Here is a 12054-nt window from a genome sequence, read left to right on the forward strand (position 1 = left end):
CTGCTGCTACAACCGCTCTTCCCCACACCAGCATTTTGACAGCGAGTGTTCACGGTCATTGAGTGGGATGTGTCCATGTGTGCTTGTGCGCGCGTTACACCATGCTAGTATGTGGTATATATGGTATATATGGTAAGGCTATGGGAATACTCACAAAATATTATGTGGCCAATAAACCTATAAATCTACTAACCTTACTTAGTGTCATCATCATCCGCCTATTTTTATGTCCGATACAAGACAAATGCCTCTCCCTGCGATATCCAATTACCACTGCCTTGCGCTGGCTGATTCCAACTTAGACTTGCAATTTTCCCTATTTAATCAGCCCACATAATATTCTGCCATCCTCAACTGCGCTTCCCACCCGTTGGCACCTATCCTGTAACTCTGATTTTCCAGCGGTTTTCCTCCCTATTGAATACATTGTGTGCCATGTTTCATTTTTCTCTCTTGACGTCAACAAGAATACCGGCTATCCTCATTTTCTCTCTTATCGACACCGCTCTCTTCCTGTTTCTTAACATTACGCATAACATTTTTCATTCTAGCGCTCTTTTGTTCTATCGTTCCATCGCTAATAGACAACTATGCTTCCTACAGTTGTAAATTAACTGTAGCGATCAGTACTTCGCTTTTCCGGTGAAATTGCGACTTAATTTAATAAAGGAACATGGTATAAGCTTCAATTCACCTCCAAATGCTTGCACTTATTCGAGGAAGATTCGGAAGGATGCTGAAAGCAAAAAAGTAATGATAGCATTCAGCTGACTCCCCACTTAATTGGGCATGAAAATATGTGGTGACTCCGCTATCGTTTTGTAAGTAAAAAAAAATAATGAGACAAAGCCAATACATCCCTTTGCGAAGGAAGAGTGGTGACGGCAGATATTCGCACAAAACAATTGGGCGCAGATCCTGGTACATTGAAAAATTATGTACCTCTTGTGCCACAATCTTAGGTGCACATTCTTGAACGGCTTATTTCGCATAAGCCAACACCTACTGATACATACCAAATGGCCAAATCCAAGAAAATTGCGTAAATCAAGGAATGTGGTCAATATAAGGAACTTTTCTATTAGAGGGCCTGTATGCTTTTGAAATATGTATCAGCCGACATTATGTGGTCAGTTTTAATGAAGGGCCTTATCATTTATTACGCGAAACGAATCTGAGCGTACTCGCACCACTTGGCCAGTCAGCATACAAATGACTATAGATATAGAATATAGATATAGAATATATCTGGTTCTAAAATTTGCTAGAGCACTGCTGTCTCCTTAGAGCCCTTGAAACACAAGCGCCTGGAGGCATGTGCTATGCAAAACAGTTATCGCAGGGGCATCCTCTAGAACGAGGATGCTCTACGAATTTACTGTACTTGTAACATGCAATATAACATCACTTAAGAAACCGAGGACTGCTTTCGTATTAAATAGCGGTTCCACTCCAAGAAACATTGCTGGGTGTAGAGGGACGTAATACCGGTATGCCAGAGGAAAATATTTCTTTCTTTCAGCTTCGGCCTCCCGACACTCCAAGAGGACATGAAGCACGGTCAGCCTCTCACCACATTTGCCACAGGTTGGAGGTTCATTTCCAGTGAGTAGAAAATGATGGGTCCCAAATGTGTGTCCTATTCTGAGACGACAGAATAGGGAATCTATTTGCCGTGATTTTGTTGCTGAGGGCCAAAAACCCAACTGTGGCTTTATCGCATGTAATTTGTTATTTATCTCTGCGTCCCACATGCGTTGCGAGTGTTGTCGCAGTTTCTTTTTTAAGAAAGGCTTCAGATCTGTGACAGGGACAGATGCCGTACAAAAAGTGGTTAGTGCTGTGATTGGTGTGGCCATTTTGTAAGCTAGTACATTACCTTCGATGCCTCTATGGCCAAGTACCCAACATATTATTACATGTCTATATGATAAATAAATGCTGCATAAGAGTAAGTAAAGTTAAATGAAAACCGGATTTGTAAACTTTTATAAAGAGTTGAGTGCTTTTACAAGGCTTAACGAATCTGTATATACTATTGCTCTGTCGAATTTTAATTGATTGATATGTTTTACTGCAGACAGTACAGCATATGTTTCAGCAGTGAATATACTCGTTAAGGGGTTCAATACATCAGGTTTAGAAAAAGAGGGACCAACAACAGCATAAGATACACCAGTATGTGATTTTGATGCATCTTTGTAATTCGGAACAGCAGTATTTCGATTGAAGTTCGCGGAAATGCATAGCAATTTCGAGGTCAGGAGCATGCTTTGTGACCTCCACAAAGGATACATCACAGTCTATCGCCTGCCACTCCCAGGGTGGTACTAGTTTAGCTGGAGGCATCAAGTGATGTTCGAGAACTGGGACATCCATTTCCGTGCTAAGTTCTCGTGCACGCAGTGAGAAAGGAAGTCTCATAGAGGGTCTATTATGAAAAAGTGTTCCACACGTCAAGTCGTTAACGGTTATAAAGCACGGATGTTCCTTATTAGAGCGAACCTTGAGAAAATACGTTAAGCTGATGTTTGTTCTCTGAAGATGGAGTGGCCACTCATCTGACTCTACATATAGAATTTCAACAGAGCTTGTCCTAAATGCGCCAGTGGCCAGACGGATACCCAGATGGTGAACGGGGTCTAACATCTTAAGCGCGCTCGGTGCGGCAGAGTGATATACTACGGCACCATAATCTAACCGTGATAGAACTAGGCTCCTGTAAATATTCAATAAACACTGTCAGTCGCTACCCCACGTTGTGTGGGATAGGATTTTAGGTATGTTCATTGTTCTAAGACATGTTCCTTTAATATGTTTTATGTGAGGAATGAATTAAGCCTGGAGTCAAGTATAACAACAAGAAATTTGTGATCTTTGTTTACAGAAATTTGTTGTCCGCCGAGTTCTACGCAAGGATCTGGGAGCAGGCCTCTCTTTCTTGTGAAGAGAACACAAGAACTTTTGTGGGGGTTGACTTTAAATCCATTTTGGTCTGCCCAATTGGACACCTTGTTTAAGCCCTGCTGTACCTGTCTTTCGCCTACTGTGAAGTTGCAGGATTTGAAGCCTATTTGTATGTCGTCTACGTATAGGGAATAAAAAATGGCAGGTGGTAGTGAAGCACGTTGTGTGTTCATCTTAACGATAAAGAGAGTGCAGCTGAGCACGCCTCCCTGGGGTACACCAGTTTCCTGCGTGAAGGGACGTGACAGTGCATTGCCGACTTTTACTCGGAAGGTACGATTGGACAAATAACTTTCAGTTATTTTCAACATATTTCCACAGATGCCCATTCCCGACAAGTCTCGCAAGATCCCGTAGCACCATGTTGTATCATATGCCTCCTCCATATCGAGGAATATGGAGAGGAAATACTGTTTGTGTACAAAGGCATCACGAATATACCCTTCAATGCGCACAAGATGATCGGTTGTTGACCGGCCTTGTCTGAAGCCACACTGATAGGGATCGAGTATATTGTTGAGTTCAAGGAAATGTACGAGTCTGCGATTAATCATTTTTTTCAAAGAGCTTACACAGACAATTTTAAGAGCTATCGCACGATAACTTGCTGCCAAGGAGAGGTCTTTTCCGTGCTTCAGGACAAGAACCACAATCGCCTCTTTCCATGTAGATGGGAGGTATCCCGCAGCCCACAGAGTGTTGAAAAGTGTAAGTAGTGTAACTTGTGTGTCAGTATGTAAGTTTCTGATCATGTCATACATGACTCTGTCAAGTCCCGGTGCAGTGCTTTTGCATGTGTTCAAGGCAGCTCTCACCTCAGCAATACTGAAAGGCCGGTTATATGGTTCATTCTGTCTGGATTTTCTAATTATTGGCTTACATTCTTCTGTTTGTTTATATTTGAGAAAGGACTGAGAATAATGGGTTGAGCTCGACACGCTCTCATAGTGCTCCCCAAGTGAGTCTGCCTGATCTTGCAGGGTATCGCCTTGTGTGTTTACCAAAGGGAGTGAATGTGCTTGTCGCCCTCTAATACTAATAACTTTGTTCCAGACATTGGCCCCATCTGTGTACGAGTTGATGCTCGATAAAAACTTCTGCCAGCTTTCTCTTCGGGCCTGTCGGCGGGTTCGCCTGCCTTGGGACTTTACTTTTTTTAAATTGATACGATTCTCTGCAGTGGGAGAAGCGCGTAGCAACCCCCACGCTTTGTTGTGTTTCTTACGGGCGATCTTACTTTCGTCATTCCACCACGGGACACGTCGTTTGCATGCCAAACCACTAACTTCGGATATGCATTTTGATGCGACATTTATTATGAATGCTGTAAGATACTCCACAGCAGCATCGATTTCTAAAAAGACATGTCGGCCCATAAGATGCTAGTGAGAGTTCGAAATTTCTCCCAGTCGGCTGTATCTATCTTCCACCTAGGAGTTTGTGGGGGATATTCGTTTTCTTTAGATGTTCTTAGCAGTATGGGGAAGTGGTCGCTCCCGTAAGGATTGCTGGTAGCTTCCCATTCAAGTTCAGGCAGTATGGACGGGGAAACTATGCTGAGGTCAAACGAAGAAAATGTTCTGTTTGCAATACAGTAACATGTGGGGTCCTTCTCATTCAGAAGGCACGCACCAGAATAGAAAAGGAAGTGTTCAACAAGACGACCTCGCGCATCTATACGAGAGTCGCCCCACAGGCAGCTGCGTGCATAGAAATCGCCAAGAACAACATAAGGTTCTGGCAATTCATCTATAAAGGACTGAAATTTATGTTAATTTAATTTGTAAAGGGGGGTATGTAATGCGATAGAACAGTGATAAGTTTGTTTAGAAGAACAACTCGAACCGCCACTGCTTCCAGGGCCGTTCGTAGCTGTAAACGTTGACACGTTATGCTTTCTTGAATTACAATTGCAACACCGCCCGATGATGCGATAGTATCATCGCGATCTTTGCGAAAAGTAACATGCTGTCGGAGAAAGCTTGTGTGTTGTGATTTTAGGTGTGTTTCCTGTAGACACAGCACTTTTGGATTGTGTTTGTGGATAATCTCTTGCACATCATCAAGGTTCCTAAGAAGACCCCTGACATTCCATCGAATGATTTGTGTATCCATGTTAAAAGTAAATAGGTGCTGTGTGTACGGAAACGAAAGTGGCGCCTTAGATTACACAGCTCTTTCGAGGCCCTGTAATCGGGGTTTTCCCTTTCTGAAGCGTTCGAGGGAGCCTCGTCGCTCCTTGGGCGTTTGTTGCGCCTTGAGGCCACGTGTAGTGTCCATTGCCTCTAGTGAGGCTCCGGACACTCGCTTCTCGCTCTTGCGAGCGAGAAGTTATCAGGGAGAGTCCCGCTTTAGAGGGCAAGACCCCTGCGCCCACCAGCACGGAGGTCGATGGGGCTCACTGAGGGATTTGGCTGCGCCGGCTGTTGCCAGAGCTGGAAGGGGCCGGGGAGGTTGGGGCAGCCTCGGCTACGCCCACACTCTAAGAAAAAAGAGAGTAAAAAGTGAGTCACGGCAACTTGACTCTCTTTTTTCTTCCGAAGACCCACTTTTACGCGAGTAGAGTCAGAAAACAAGAGTCAACATTTGCGCATGGGTCGTTTGACTCTCAATAACATGCGAAAAGTCGTCGTGGAAGATCGCCATTCCTCTGATAGTCTGGCGAGAGAAAGATTTTAATGCAGCAGAAGAAATACCAGATATGCTCTTCCGTTTTAGGCAGGCCCTCGGGTTCCTGTCCTGGTTGTAATGCGGTGTATCATTCTTTCATCCTTGTCATGTTCTGCAATTACTTCGAACTCTATATATTGATTTTCCTTGACCATGTTTATTGATACCTCACACGCTTAAGCGATAGCTGGTTTCCTATGGTAAGGAAGACCTGGATTTGTCACACTGGATTCTGACCATAAGTAAATCTAAAAAAAAGTATTGACTACTACAGAGAGCACCGCAACGAGATAACAAGTTCCGTAGGCGCCCTCAACAGTGTCGATTGTAAGTGTAATTCCGCTACTTAAAATTAAATTTTGAAGACTTAAGTTCCAAAATCAAGATCTTGTTATGAGGCGCACAGTAATGGAAAGCTGCAGATTTATTTTCAGCAGCTCGGGTTATTTAACGCGTACGGAATGCACGGTATACGCGTGTTTTCGCATTCTGACCCCGTTGGAATGCGACTGCTGCGGTTGTGGTTGGACCCGTCACCTCGAGCTCAGCAGCGCAACACCAAAGCCACTGGGCTACCGCAGTGCGTTGCGTTCCGCGACCAGAAACAAATATTAGCGTACGCAACACTGCTTTGGAACCCCCTAGAAATATAAAAACAAAAATACAGCAGTTTCACCCCAATGCTGCGTGAACCACTGCACGAACTATTGCACGAACCAAGGGTCGTAGTTTCATAGGCTGAATAAACTGCAGTAAACATTCGCTTACTCCTTAAATTAGCAAGCACTGGGCCACGCGCGCACGTGCAAACATCAACAGATCTCACTCAATGACGGCGAACACTCGCTGTCACAGCATTGGCGTGACGAAGGGCGCGAACAGAGCGGACCGAACGCTTCTGCTGCCTCTTCCTTCAAAGTGTCTCCGAAAAATTGCGCTATCTGAGTGCACCCCCCCCCCCCCCCCGGCTTTGCATCCATCGGAAATTATCTCCAAAACAGAGCGAGCGTGGCGCAAGACCGGGCTAGAGCAACGGATAGAGGAGGAGAAGTGCTCTAAACTAGCGCCTCCCTCTCCCGGCTTGCACGCGTTATATCACGTGACCTCCTTAGATACTTGACTTAGGGCGCCCATCCAGCCCGGCTAAGCCTCGAACACTTCCTTTAACGCGCACAGCCACTGGCGCGGGATGGGATGTTACCGCACTTGACTTTATACGTAAGCTCACGGTAACACCGACAGATATATTTCGACGGTTGTGCCCATATAACTGCTATCGCAAAATTCGCAATAAACAGAAAATTTTACTAAGGAGCAACAACGCTGCTTCTCCACGTCGTGATACAGCGGTGAACGATACTTCTGGAAAATGTGTTGCTAAATCTCCGTCAAATGACTACGCTCGCATTTGGTCACAGCGGAAAGCAGTCGCAAGAAATTGTGGAGGAAACACCGGAGTTCTGGCAGCTTGAGGTGCACTATAATATTCAGTAACGTCGGCGGCTTTGTAGTTATACCTTACATCAGAGCAAACTGCACTCGACGGAGATCAAGGGCAGCCGCACCGTTATAGCTAAGCAAATTAAGCACAATTACGCCGCGCCTTCCCACTTCGAGCACGCTCCGACAGCCCAAAGATAGATATTTCAAACGTAACCACACTCGGACGAGCAAATTTTGCTTCTGCGAAGTGAACGTAGCGGGTATTTCAAGACGCGTGTTAAATTCACGGCTGTTTCATTCGTGAACATTACTTACGTGACGTAAAATTATCAGTGAGCAAAACAGTTTTTGTTTCAACGCAAGGAAAGAAAACCGAAACTAGCGCAACTGTTTGGCTCAGTTGTGCGGATACAAATAATCCAAAGCCGAAGCCGTCAATAGCATGACGCCACTTTGCATTTGCGTTGCATCTCGCGCGAGTACGTTGTCGTCGAGTAGTAGTTCTTTATTCTATGGAGTGGTTCTGAAAGCGCTGCGTTAGGGGCGACTGCAACCAGGCGTTGCGGCAAGTTACGGTGGGAACTTCTGTCCATGCTGTGTGATTGCGACGAGGAGGACTGCCGCCAGCAGCGGCGTGTCGCCGATTTCGTCTTTGCAGACATCGAGCAAGTGCAGCTCGCCGGACCGTCACAAGCGCCGGAAGTGTTGCGTTTTGCACTGCATCTTTCATTGTGATATGGGAGATCGCAACGTAGAGACGACCAGATGCATACGAAAGACTACCAGCGGAGAGTGACCTGTGCCATATTTCTCTTAACATCTCAGGTAAGCATATCAGCTTTTGTTCCGAGTTTACAAATGGCGCGTACTCGGCCCTTCCGGTACGGCTAGATTTTGCGCCACGTTTCTCTTGGCAGTTCACAGACGTTTCATAGGCATGCGTGCGCGTATGTATGCGAAAATACTACTGGCAGACGGAAGCCTCACGAGAGCATCTGAAATTATAGCAAAGCTGCACTGCCATAGATAAACACCGTTCTTAACGACTCCAATGACGAGTGGCCTGTCGCATCGAAAAATCCGTAGAATACCAAGTACTGCGTAACTTGAAGTGTAGATACAATACTAGCATCAGTTTGACTTTCGCTGGCGAAGACAGGTTGTCGAAAAAACAGTTGTGTATTCTGAAGATTTACTAGCGCTTTAGGTATATTACCGCGAATAATAAAAACGCTACCACGCTGTATGGCAGTGTCAGGCGATGTGGCAGCACATATTTTCGTAGCGGTAAGGCGGTTGCATGCACGAGCGAACAGACACAACGCCTTAAAAGCGCTGAAACAGAACAAATTTAACGTGCATTTGGCGTCAAGTCGGAAACACATTAGCTCACAGTATAAGGCGATGTATAATGTTACTATTTTTTATGTAATCTTTATTTTCATGGTTGTGAATATTTAAAAGCATGAATTTGCTGCAACCTTTGTATAGTAAATCCTACTAGGCGCACAAAACCTGGCTGTGTTATGTAGAGAATTTGTGCTATTCCTACTGGATTTTCTATTCTGAGTCCGGTGTTTTATGAAAAAGAGGATCTTTTTATTTGTAGTATTATGTTAGTGCAGATATTTGGCAAGCAGAAATGAGTTGATTGCAAAGTTGTATCTCCCGGTGAGCTGCATATGAACCCAAGTTTATCCTGTCTTGGCTATTGTAATGTACATATAACAATTTTAAGTATATACAGCCGTAGTTGGCTTAGTCGCTGTAGCGTATTTTGTAAAAGTAGAAGGCTATGATTATTTTACTGTTTTCATGCAGAAATACCTTTTTCTTGTACCAAGAAACGCTCACAGCATTGAATGAAATGAGGTGTGGTGTATTTTTCTACTAATTTAATAAAGGAAATTTCGTCTGCGGTGTATCAGAGATTAGTTTACTTTCTTTTACTAAACTGCGTTATCTCCTCTGCTACTGCTGTTGTTCTGTGTATTTTTGTAATCTTGAAATGTAATTTATTTTAGGTATTCAAGAAATAGCTACATCCAGAAGAAGACGCCATCTTATCCAGCACGTTATGGGTGAGACAGATCATAGCAGGCACTTTTGCATATCTCATTAGCATATGATACTATTTGTTGTAATTTTTGTGTCCACTTTCCTGGCCTTTATTCATTTCAGCATTATTGTGCAAAGGGTAATACTTTTACATCGAGACAGAGTAATCGTCCGAAAGAGAGACATGGCTGCAGGAGACGACACACATAAGCCTCCTTTGTCCGTATCTCTATGTTGCGCAGTTACCATGTCATTATCTACCAGCAAGCACAAATTCTCCATCAGCTACATTGACTAATTCTCCGTTATTACAATTTAATTGATACAACATTGAAAGTACAGAGGTACACAGGAAGACAGAGACTTGAAATGATGAAGAGCCGTAGAACAAAGAGCATCGCTGGAGCCAATGTTTCGACAAAGAGAAGGAGATAAGTTTTCTTGCCAAACATTGGCTCCAGTAAAATTTCTTGTTCTAGCACTATTTACGATTAAAAGACAGCATTATTGCTCTTGCTGAAGTATTATGCATTATGGAATTAGAATTACCAGGGTTAAATGTCAGGAATGTGAAATTTTTTGTGTATTTTAATGCTACAGCGAAAGCCAGAAAAACTAGATGTAGAGAACCGCATTGTTATTTGTCACTACCCAGTTTGGCCAGCTTCATTCAGAGCTTGCACTTTGTTGCATTAACGACCACTGGAATTCATTAATTGAATTGCGTCTTGATTTACTTATATTTAGAGATATTGAACATGTTTTAGTGCAGCTTAACATAGTGCGTGTAAAAAATATACAATGATATCTTAAGAGGCTTGCAGTTGACTAGCAGATCACTTGATGGCATGAGCTCAGGTTTCCATTGAGCTTCCATGCACAAATCGGATGCCCCTTCTTTTTTTTTCATTGCTTGGATCTTCATAAACATAAGTACCATTTCTTCTTTGTCGATGTTCTAGTTGTGTTGTAGGACCTAACTGTTTGCATTTATTTGTATTTGTATCCATGTGACACAGACAGCTGAATTTTTCTTGTAAATTGTGACCTGGTAGGACTAAGAGCATTTGTGCAAATTTGCTGCAGGTACACTCTGGTGGCTCCCGCCCCTGCATTCTACCACCACCGTGTCCTGACTACGTTCACTAGGGAGTTCGAAGCCTTTGGCGGCTCCTGCCACTGCATCCTGCCACCACCGTGTCCTGACTACGAAATTTCTGGTGTCCTCCACTACGGCGTGCCTCATAATCAGAAAGTGGTTTTAATTTCAATTTCAATTTCAATTTATTTTCCCATCTTACAGTACAGATGGAGGGGTTGCAGAAAAAAGCTACACCAGGGTAGCTTGACAAGCAAGGTAGCTTTGGCACGTAAAACCCCATAATTTGAATTTTGTTTAGGGAGGGCCAAGTACGCTTGACATTGTGTTAAGGTACTATTATTGATCTACAAAAGACAAAATGAAACATTCCATCCTATAAGCAGCTCTTCACATTCATTTACACTTTTGCACATTTGTATACCTCAAGTCTGGTGACTTGTGTCTGTTTTCATTATCTGCTATGTGCCGATGGTAAACTTCAGGTTTGCCGTATGGTGAAGAATATTTTGGTGCTTATAGATATGGATCTGTGTTTTTCAGTATGCCTCGAAATTTTACCCAAGCCGTGCCACACACTTGGGCCAGGCCTCTTGCAAACGACGTATAACCAGGCTCAACGCATGAGTGTCGAGTGAGTCCGGAGATCAAGGCAACCTGCTGTGCAACCAGCGTGCAACCTTTGGTGACCCCTCTACATGTTCCACCTATTTCACAGCTGCACCTCAGCTACCACATATCCAAACCGCATCACCACCTGTGGTCACTCATCGAACCATAGATGAATGTTGGGGTGGAGTGATTTGAAGAGACATTCTATTTGTCTCTTCAAATTCTTAGCAAATACTTGTGTTATTATAATTATTATGTGTCTTTAGTGCCTAGTTTTTGATGGTTCCTTTCTATTAGAATTCTCGCCATCGATTCCTGCTATTATAATGTATGTCTGTCTGTCTTTATGCCTTTATGCCTGTCTGTCTGTCTGTCTGTCTGTCGTTTCTTCATTACATTTATTTAAACACAAGTAATTTCCCCTGTGTTGTCCTTGGTGTCAGTGTTTGTTGGCTTTTCGTGATATGACTAATAATAATCGGGCCCCTCGGTTAACCCCCCTTTCTTCTCGTTTATTACATAACGAGGGTCTCGAATCCGGCAACATTGATGCCTTCAGGTAGCATATGTGGGTTTATTGACCAGTTGCCTTCACCCTAAAAGATCACGTTCTCGTGACGCCTGCGGCAACAAGGACGTTCCACGTCCGCCGCCAAGGTCTGTGAGTGTTGGCGCTGGCTAACACCCCCAGGGTTCTACTAGTACACATAAATACCCAAGAAAGTGGATGGGGAAACAGCGCCGCGGTAGCTCAATTGGTAGAGCATCGCACGCGAAATGCGAAGGTTGTGGGTTCGGTTCCCACCTGCGGCAAGTTCTTTTTTCATCCACTTTAATTTCCATTAATTTATCGTTTCTTCATTACATTTATTTAAACACAAGTAATTTCCCCTGTGTTGTCCTTGGTGTCAGTGTTTGTTGGCTTTTCGTGATATGTCTTTATGCCCAGTTTTTCATAGTTCTTTTGTACTTGTGTATGTAATTGATAGGTTCATACTTGTTATACAGAAGGCTAAAATGCAAACTTACGTCATTTTTTTCTTCCTTTTGATAATCTACAGCACTGCAAAGTGTTCAAGAAATGTAACCTAGCGTGGGCTCTGGTGCAGGAAGAATTTAAGAGCAATATAGAGTAGTTATTTCAAACACCCATTATTTTTGGAAAAGTCAAGAATATAGGAGCACAAAAAAAAATATTTAACTAG

The 12054-nt window shown here is 43.5% G+C and overlaps 1 non-coding gene across 1 annotated transcript; it reads left to right on the forward strand.

The window, feature by feature from the left end:
* The first annotated feature begins 11589 nt into the window (after positions 1 to 11589).
* TRNAS-CGA (transfer RNA serine (anticodon CGA)) lies at positions 11590 to 11662 on the forward strand. The gene has a single exon. It is a non-coding gene; the product is annotated as a tRNA-Ser (tRNA).
* Positions 11663 to 12054: the final 392 nt, after the last annotated feature.

Source organism: Dermacentor variabilis, chromosome 2 (genome assembly GCF_050947875.1).
Source record: "Dermacentor variabilis isolate Ectoservices chromosome 2, ASM5094787v1, whole genome shotgun sequence".
NCBI classification, from domain to species: Eukaryota; Metazoa; Arthropoda; class Arachnida; order Ixodida; family Ixodidae; genus Dermacentor; species Dermacentor variabilis.